Source organism: Solanum dulcamara, chromosome 9 (genome assembly GCF_947179165.1).
Source record: "Solanum dulcamara chromosome 9, daSolDulc1.2, whole genome shotgun sequence".
NCBI lineage: Eukaryota > Viridiplantae > Streptophyta > Magnoliopsida > Solanales > Solanaceae > Solanum > Solanum dulcamara.
Window position 1 is genome coordinate 27894371 of NC_077245.1, and position 9837 is coordinate 27904207.

General features: G+C 36.4%; 1 non-coding gene across 1 annotated transcript; it reads left to right on the forward strand.

Annotated features, from left to right (window-relative positions):
* Positions 1-434: 434 nt before the first annotated feature.
* LOC129904836 (small nucleolar RNA R71) lies at positions 435-541 on the forward strand. The gene has a single exon (XR_008770507.1). It is a non-coding gene; the product is annotated as a small nucleolar RNA R71 (small nucleolar RNA).
* The last annotated feature ends 9296 nt before the right edge of the window (positions 542-9837 follow it).

A 9837-nucleotide genomic window follows, 5' to 3' on the forward strand; every position in this document is an offset into this window, starting at 1 on the left:
CATCTTGGAAGGTTGTAGAACCTCTCCTGAGGGAAACTCCAATTTTCTTCTCGAAGTGTCGCTCTATGACCCAACATTATGAGCCGTAGAGGGGTTTGTTCACTTGGATGGGATCAAAATTTCAAGACTCTTTTCCTTGGTTCCAACTTTCTAACTTATGGGGTCTTACACTCGCCTAACCAACTTGGCGAGTCTCCAAGTTTCTTCTCTTCTCGCCAAAGTCCTTCATCCACTGAGCCAAATTTTTAGAAAAACCAAGTGAGCTTTTGACCACTTTGGCAACACACCAACCCAATTTGATGAGTCTCCAAGTCCACTTGGCGAGCCACAACAAGCAAATTTTGAGTTTTTTTTCCTTATTTAGTTTCAATGTTCTGACTTTCTAACTTTTGTAGCCTCACATCTATGAAGTATGAACAAAATGTTCATTATCTTAGTAGTGATGCGGGCAAGTTATCAAAAATGATTTGAATCTGTCATATGATTGGTAAAGATTCTCTTCCCCTTTCTGTTTGAAGATCAAGATCTCACTCCTTAACTTAGTTGTTTTATCGAATGGAAAGAATCATATAAAGAATTTTTGAGCAAGATCATCACATGAGGTGACAGAGTTTGCTGGCTCCTACTTCAATTACCACTTTACTTCTCCTAGCAGAGAGAAGAGAAACACTTATAGCCTTACGTATTTAGGAGATACCCTAGTTGGTGTGTAACCCCAGTTGGAGTGTAAACATCATTAATTTCCAAAAAGTTCTGGATATGCACTTTGAGATCTTCATAAGAAACACCGATGAACTATCTATTCGTGTGCAAGAGTTGCACCATGTTTTGCTTTAATTCAAATGTACCCCTAATAAATGGTTTCTAAATATTTGAGGTAATATTGGTTATGAGTGGATTGCCACATCACAAATGTCCTATCGTACGTTAGTACTGGTGCATCTATTTTAGGATTAATTTGAGGCACTAGTGTAACACCTAGGAGGTGTAAAAGTCAGTTGAAAGGTTACAAAATATTGTGCAAAGGTGTTGGTATAGTAATCCATGAGTGATGTTTATGGGTCATACATAGTTCCATGACTCATGGATACTAGTGATGGTTAGTGACTTGGAAATCCAGAATATGTCAAATGAGGTTTTACAATCTAATAGGATAGCTCATGGATGGGACTATGGGTCATGCTTATGTCTCGTGGTCTTAATCATCAGAAAGGTGAAATGTTGGTACTTTTCTTTTGCGACTAGCTTCAAATGGTCGTACATAGGAGTATAGTTCTTGGTTGTTTGTTCGTAGATAGTATTTAAAAACTAGGTGTTTTCATTAAGTTGGTACATGACTTATTAGTGCGGCCATAGAAGGAAATACGGTTATTACTCGGCCACTCATGGTTCAAAGCCTGAGGTTCCAACCTTAAGTTGGGTCTCAAGTGTATGAGAGGGCATACATATCGTGTAAGGTTTGAAGAGTCGTGGATCAGATCTTGTGGTTTGTCATAAAAAATGTGAGCTTTCAGTGAGTGGTACATAAACAAAGAAGATGGTCCGTGGTTCTTTGTATGGACCGTATATGGTGTTCGTAGACTTGTCCGATAATTATTTTTATCAGGGTTATTTGGGTCTTTTCATACTCTTTTAAATCCTAAAATACATCATTTCTAGCCTATTTTGTGGACCTATAGACATTTCTAAGACTCAAAATCCTCCCCATTCACTCTCATTCTCTCAAAACCCTCAAGTCTTCTTCCCCAAATTTATCTCAAGGTGATTCAAGGATTCCTCAAAGCTTCAAGTCTCCTCATGTAAGTTTAATTTAGGGTTTCATCAACGTATGTGGGGATTTCATTAATGAGTTCCTCTTCACCATTGAGTCCCAAATAACAATTTCTTAATTATGATTCTTACCCAATTCTAGGATTTCATGATTTTCTTATAAGTTCTATTGAATTTCTTTTTACTATGCATGATTAATCTTATTATGCATGATTTGATCATAATTCAATATTTTCAATGATACTTTCATGAACCCATTCTATGAAAGTAAGTTATGGTACGAATTCAAGTTATATTGATATGCATGCATTATGATTTGAAAAATTCATGAATCAAGGATGCTTTTGAATAAAGTATCAACATGTTTTATTAAATTATGATGATTCTATTGAAGTAACATTTCATTACAAATGAATATCATGATTTAGATTCTTTCGATTAAGTTTCTCATAGAGTATGCTATGAAATCATGATTTTAAAGGAGCTATTCATACGGCTATGAAATTTGATGAATAGTTCAGTATTACTAGATTCTTATCATTTCAAATATCATGATTATGATTGTGTATATTTACCATTGAGAGTTTACCCAATACTGAGTTGGACTAGTATCGACTACCCAAGTCCCAGAACTACATGCCCTCATAGGTTTTGTCTCTCTTGGACATTAGCTAGTGGATCCACCTAAGCTTATGATCAAGGTCCTTATCTTGGAAAATATGACACTCTATTTTTGGTATGGAAGCATAACATTGAACTCTATGTTATATCTTACATGGTTTATTTCAGTTAATGGTACCTCTCACTTTTGTTTCAAACTCTAATTTATCAGTTTTCATGTTTGATTACTTGGTTATTGCTTTATCATGTTTTTAGACTTATCATTTTTATGTTATATTATTGCATATTATCCATACTTAGTACATTCCAAGTAATGACCGTATACCTTATCCTATATTGTCTTATAATCTAGATTCTGACGCATCCCATCAAGATCATAGTTAGTATTGGATTATTACGGGTGAGTCCTCATGTTCCGAGGATATCCTGTTTAGACATTCTTTAGACTTTACTTTCAGTTCCATGTTGTCGAGTTAGCTAGAGATGTTTTCTAGTATTTCACCTATGTAGACGTTTTTAGACATATGTTAGGTTTCTATATTTCAATCTTGTATTAGGTTCTCTATTTCTTATGTTGAGACTATTTAAAAATTATTCCATTTTCATGATTATTCTATTTATATTATTATATTCGTGTCATGCTATGTCAATTGCTTTAGCTTACGGTCTCTCGGGACTCAAAGTACCATGTGACATCTAGTAGTAGTCTTGGGTTGTGACTAACTTGGTATTCAGAGCATTAGGTTTAAGTGTCTTAGGGTGTCTAAAAGCCACGTTAAGTAAATTCTTATTCATGAGTGTGAAAACTGCCACATTTATGAATGAGAGGCAATGAAATATTTAAGAAATACTTCACTTCTTTCATAAATCTTAAGTTGTGGGATAAAGTTGAACTCTATAAGGTTTCCTTCTAACTCATGCTTGATGCATTTCAACACTATGCCTCCAAGAAAAGATTATTTGACAAAGGATGTGAATGTGAACGAGGAGAAATAAGCACCTCAATCTCTATTTGATCCTTTGGCCGAGCAAGTCACACATGCCATATTTAGGCTACTTTCGAAGTTATTTCCCTAGCCATGACTACTCAAGCCAACTGCGAGGTTGTAGCTCCCGTGAACCCATATGTGGGTACGACGACAACTAGATTCCAAGACTTCACTCTAATGAATCCTCTAAAATTTCATGGTTCAAAGGTGGACGAAGATCCACAAAAGTTTGTAGAAGAGATTCAAAATATTATCAACACTATGGGTGTCACTTTGGTGGAGAGTATGCATTTGGCCGCTTATCAATTGAAAGGTGTTGCTAAAATTTTATTCAAGCAATGGAAGGAAGAAAGGGTTGTTGATGTGGTCCATTGGATTGGGACAAGTTCAAAAGTGATTTTATAGACCAATTCTTCCCTCTTAAGATAAGAGAGGAAAAGGGCAACAGTGTATCAACTTAAGTCAAGTAAATATGAGCATGAAGGAACATATTTTGAAATTCACTCAACTCTATAAGTATGCTCTGGCTATGGAGGCCGACTCTAGGGACTATATGAGCAAATTCATGTTTGGAGTCTCAGAGATAGTTGTAAAGGAATATAGAACTTCCATGTTGATTAAGGATATAGACATCTCGAGGTTGATGACTTATGCTCAACAAATTGAGGAGAAAAATCTTAAGGAGAGAGATAGGGAGATTAAGAAGGATCGGGCAGATAGTAGTGACTGCTCTCAAAAGAGATTCGGTGGTGGTAGTTGTTCTTAATTTAGGCAGACATTTTCCAGACTAACTCCATCTAGTGCTCTATCTCAGAAGTTCATCATAAATAGGGTGCCTAACCATATGTCTCAAGGTAATGCTTCTAGTGGACAATCATTCCCAGCATGTTAGAAGTGTGGGAAGAACCATCCGAGAGATTATTTAGTCGGTTTAGAATCATCAAAACTCGTGCGTGATTTAGTTTTCCTTCAACATAAACACACAAAATATCTACAAAAGCATGCTTGCGACACACATTAATTTACTGTTTTGAGAATCGAAAATATCATAATTACGCGACACATCACACCCCAAGGTGACGCAGTAGGGAGAATAAATCCCTTACTTAACGAGTCTTACAATTGATCCTTCAACTCCTTATCTCAGTTGGAGCCATGCGATATGGAGGAATAGAAATGGACTTAGTGGCCGACTCTAAGTCAATAGAAAATTCAATATCCCTATTTAGAGGAACTCTTAGAATATCAGTAGGAAACACATCAACAATCTCCTTCACCACAAGAATAGACTCCATAGGAGGTGACTCAATGCTAGTATTACAAATTAAATCACAATAATACATACATCCCCTATCAATCAATCTCTAAGCACACATATAAGATATTACCTTACAAGGATAAAAACCACTAGTACCCTTCCATGCGATACTCAGAATACTAGGTATCGCTAAGGTAACAATCTTAGAATAACAATCAAGAATAGCACGGTAAGGAGAAAGACAATCCATACCCCATATCACATCTAAGCCTATCATTCCCAGAATAATCATGTCTACCAAAGTATCATACCCAACTGATGGAACAAGACAGTATGGATAAGCTCGATCCACCACTACGGGCTCATCGATGGTGTAGAAACATGCGCAGGCATAGATATGTGATCACAAGTCAAATCAAATCCATATGCAAAATAGATAGACACATAAGAGAACGTAGATTAAGGATGAAATAACATAGATACTGGTCGATGGAAAACTGGGGCGATGCATGTAATAACTGTATTAGAAGCCTTATCTTCGGGTCTCCTCTAATAAGCATAACACTAATCTCCCCTACCATTACCTACCTAAACTGTACCTCTACCTTGTGAAACTACAACACCACTACTAAAGGATCTCCCAACCTTACCAGAGTGAGCCCTACCCTTTCCCCTAGTCGAAGGAACCGAATCTCTCTTTGGAGCTACTAAGTAAGTGCGTTGGGGCCTTGAATGAATTTGTAGAGGGAAATATCATATCATATTACTTGGTTCCCCAAAACTATAGCAATATCATGGGTAGAAGTACTGTTGTGATGAATCTGATGAAATACCAAAACCATGTCAGCCCGAGCTCTGGGATCCTCAAACTATCTGACCACTTTCGATCGATGGAATAAAGGCATGAATGGGTCTCTATTGCTAAAATAAACTACCACTTCTATGTGAACCTCTATCTCTAGATGAGGTTCCTGAAAACAGGCTAATAGAACGACCCTCTTGGGTACCCAAACTCGTCTCTGACCATCAACCTCACTTCTTTGGCGGTGCTCACTATGGATTGGAAGGAAGCCCCCTAATGGGCCAATCTTAACACATATGATCGAATAGAGAAAGTCAATCCTCTCACAAGCCTGTGGACTATCTTCAATTCTTCTAGGATCAACACTATGATATGTCTAGATAACTGGAAAGATCATGTCTCATACTCGTCAATAAATATTCCACCCTGGGTCAAACCTTTGAATCTCAACCTGCTCTCCTTACTTATGCTCCATGGAAAGAAGATATCCTTAAAAGCACTAGCAAAAGCACCCTACTCTACTGGAGGAGATCCCAGTATTCTAGTCATTATAAACATCCTCCACCATGCTCTGGCTGAACTACGAAGCTGGAGTGCTACGAAATGAACACCCCGAGCATCAACCATGCTCACTGACTCTAGCATCTCATAGCATAAAGTCATGAACTCATGAGCATCCTAGATCTTATTACCCTAAAATTGGGTGGTTCATCTTCTGAAACCTCTCATAACACTGCTAATCGACTACCATCATGACCATCTATGGAGCAACCTTCAAACCAACAGCTGGTGCGGGAACCAATGGTGGTTGAACCACTTGATTCTGAATAACTAAGACCAAATGCTGCTTTGGGTCTATGCCCTAACTCTAGTCTGTGAGCCCTGTGGTGTTCCTGCAGAATTCTGAGTAAAACTCTCCAACTCACCCAACATCCTTAATAAGGTCTCTTGAAACAATGGTGTCGTGAGTCCTTGAAGGAACCTGGTCCTCACCAACCTCAACATGTGGCTTTGGGGAACCTTTCTAGAACGTCCTTGGGATGGTGCCGCTCCTCAAAAGAATCGCTAGCTCAGCCTCTATTTTTACCCCTAGTTGGGGTCTCAACTACTTCCTTAGGGACAGCTTCTCCTTTACCCATTGCTGAATCTATTATCCTCGACATATGTCAAAATAACACCCGACACTCAGCACTAGCAATAATAACAACGCATTATAAGAAAGAATGAAAAAAAAAGTATGAACTTGGGGCTCTGATACCATTTTGTCACAACTCGAATCCCAATGTTCTGGCACTTATCCTTTTCCACCGAACAAGTTAGCCTAAAACCCAACATTTGTGAAAAATAAAGTGGAAACAAATTAAATAGATAGATAAATAAGCAAAAGCGGAAGTCTTAGTTAGCTAAAATCTCCAAAGGATTGGTTGTCACATGTACAAGCCTCTAAACATAATAGATTTGGAAAATAAATAAAAGTCTCAATATCTTTGGAACTTGAATAGAACAAAGTGTAATAAAATGGACAAGGAAGATCGCCAACATTAAACAACTATAAGCCTTGGATGAAGGGAAAGAAAGATTGAATCGATATTCGAGTTCGAAACCTATACAAGTATAGATAGAAAGGAGTGAGTACCAAACAAAATATTGTACTCAGCAAGCCAACTAGTAAAGCCAAGTAAATCTAACATACACTATAACTCCTTTCCTCCAAACCGAACATCCTTATCTAAAACCTGTACAGAAATCAGTTCAATCTACTCTACACAGTTCATAGATAAAAAATAGCTCAACAGTATCATTGAATAAGTCATAACAATTCCAAATAGGTCAATCAAGGAAATGCAAGGGGCATATACACAATTTCACGATGACAAATAAGATGCAATGCAATGCAATGTTGATGCCACATAGAATAATGCATGTTTGGCCTAATGATACACATCGTTGTATAATAAATCAGAACCTATGGGGCCTGCATAAGGACTACGTATCCACCATGGACATGTGTCCTGATCCCATCTCTCTCAGAAATAAATACAGCACGGACGTGTGGCCCGATCCCCTTTTCCACTCAATATGAATCAGTCGGAACCATTTCCCATCAACATAAGTTTTAATACACCGTAACTATTTCCCATTAGCGTAAGTGTCAATCGAGTATCATCACAGTATTGCAGAACCAATGTAAATAATGAGTGAATGATATTTTTCAGAGTCACAACGCAATTCATATCACACTATGAATTATATATCAACATCAACAAGTAAATCATTTATATCATATAACTCATCAAGTCTCCGTATCAATACCCATTTATCATATTTAGAATAAATCGCTTAACAAGTATATCTAAGTCAATACCCATTATCAACAATGAGCAAATAACCATTTTATCAATTCGTAATCACATTTAGGCTATGATAGCATTTCATCAAGTTCAAGTCAAGGACTTCACATTTCTGATCAAATCATAGCACACATAGTCCTTTTTTATTTCCCCGTTCCTTTATTAGGGTCAATTCACATATTTTACATCACAAACCTTATTACTATTTCATCCGAACATAAATACGAAAACAAGTTCAAGTAATCTACAAGATTTATGGGATTTTAGAAGCTCACCTGCCTTAATCCAGATCTGATCAATCAAGTATTTGAGCATTTCCCTTCCAAATCGAATTTAAAACAAAACAATCTATCCAAATAGTGATTTACAATAAAATTACGAATCTAACAAAACCAAAATTATGAAATTCAGGCAAAAGGGTCAAAGTAGCTCAAAATTTCAATTCCAAAAATAGGGTTTAAATCTAGATTTTTTGGAATGAAAATGATCCTCAAAGTGTAGGAATCCATAGGAAAAAACCATTTCGAAAACGGAGTTCAAAATAGCCCATAATCATCATTTAAAGAAATTTGTGATCCAAAATCCTCAATTAGAAGTCAAAATCATGATGTAAACGATTGGTAATGAAGATTCTAGGTTAAGAACACTTACTCAATCAACAAGAAAAGAAATCCCACTTCACAAATCGCCTATCAAAAATAGAAGAATGAAGCAAAACCACAGCTAAACCGTCTCAAATGTCGCTTAAGTGACATAGTGTCGCTTTTGTGGCGTCGCTTTCGCGACCAATATTTTTCTTAAGCGAACTCTGCCTAAGTGAACCCTATTAATTTCATCATGGGTACCTTGCTGAAGTTGATTCTCTTTCGCAACCCTATCCTTGCTAAAGCGTACCCTACACCAGAGCACATAAATATGGAAAAGTCCTCCCCTTCTCAAACTTCTGAATAGACCCTCGGGATTCATTCGGAATCCCATACACACAATTCATATATGCTAACAAACTAAATTTTATATTTCAGACTCAATTGAATCATCAAAATTTGAATTTGAGGCATCCTTGACCTAAAATGTAAAACGTCACAATCAAACTAACTCTACGCCTCAAAAGGACCAAATCACCCTCGGAGCTTCCAAAAAATACACAAGAACTCTCCCTATGCGTAAAATTATTCTTCAAATCCAATGGAGTCATTGGAATTCAATTTTGTGCATCCAAACTCTTAATGTTAACCAAAGTCAACTCTAAACTCAAAAACTCAATAATTTCCATCTTAGGACCCCAAATCCTTGATATAAACCCAAATGATTTAGTCAACTCTCCTAAACATAAATTCATATCGGCAGTTGATGAAATTGATAAAATTCTATTTTGAGATTCAAAACTCTAAATGACACTAAATACCAATATTTCAAAACTTAAGCTTTCAAAACTCAAATCTTTCAAAAAATTTCAACTTTTCATAGAATTTCCCAAAACCGACTTTGAATGCCAATCAAACATGACTAGGGGAAACTACCAAAAGGGGTAAAATGGTTATTTTAAAAAATTACCAAAAATAACTTTCATGGTCATTACAAAGAGCATGTTGAATCTTTGACCAATCAACCATATTTTTTAGTTTCAAGCACTATCTAACAAAAGGATTAAAGGGAACCAAAGGTATGTCGTCGACCTTTTTAGAATGTTGAATATCGTAATATCAAATTCTATACAATTATATATTGCGTAGAACACAACTTTTTGACCTTATAATCTATAACACAATTGCAATCATCAAAATCATAAACATGAACAAGTTGTCCTTGGCTCACTTCAAGAAGGAAAGACAATAAGTGACCTTAAATGTGTGAATCCAATGAGAATAGTGGACATGAGCACCAAAGGTATGAAGTCTTTGAATTTTTTTTCTAGTGAAGTCATGTCAGTAACACAATTGTTCAAATATCAAGAGAGACCTTTTTCCCTCTATAACATCTATCCACCATTTTTCATGCATGGAAATCTAGGTATCTACATTGGATTTTTAAACAAACATGAATTAC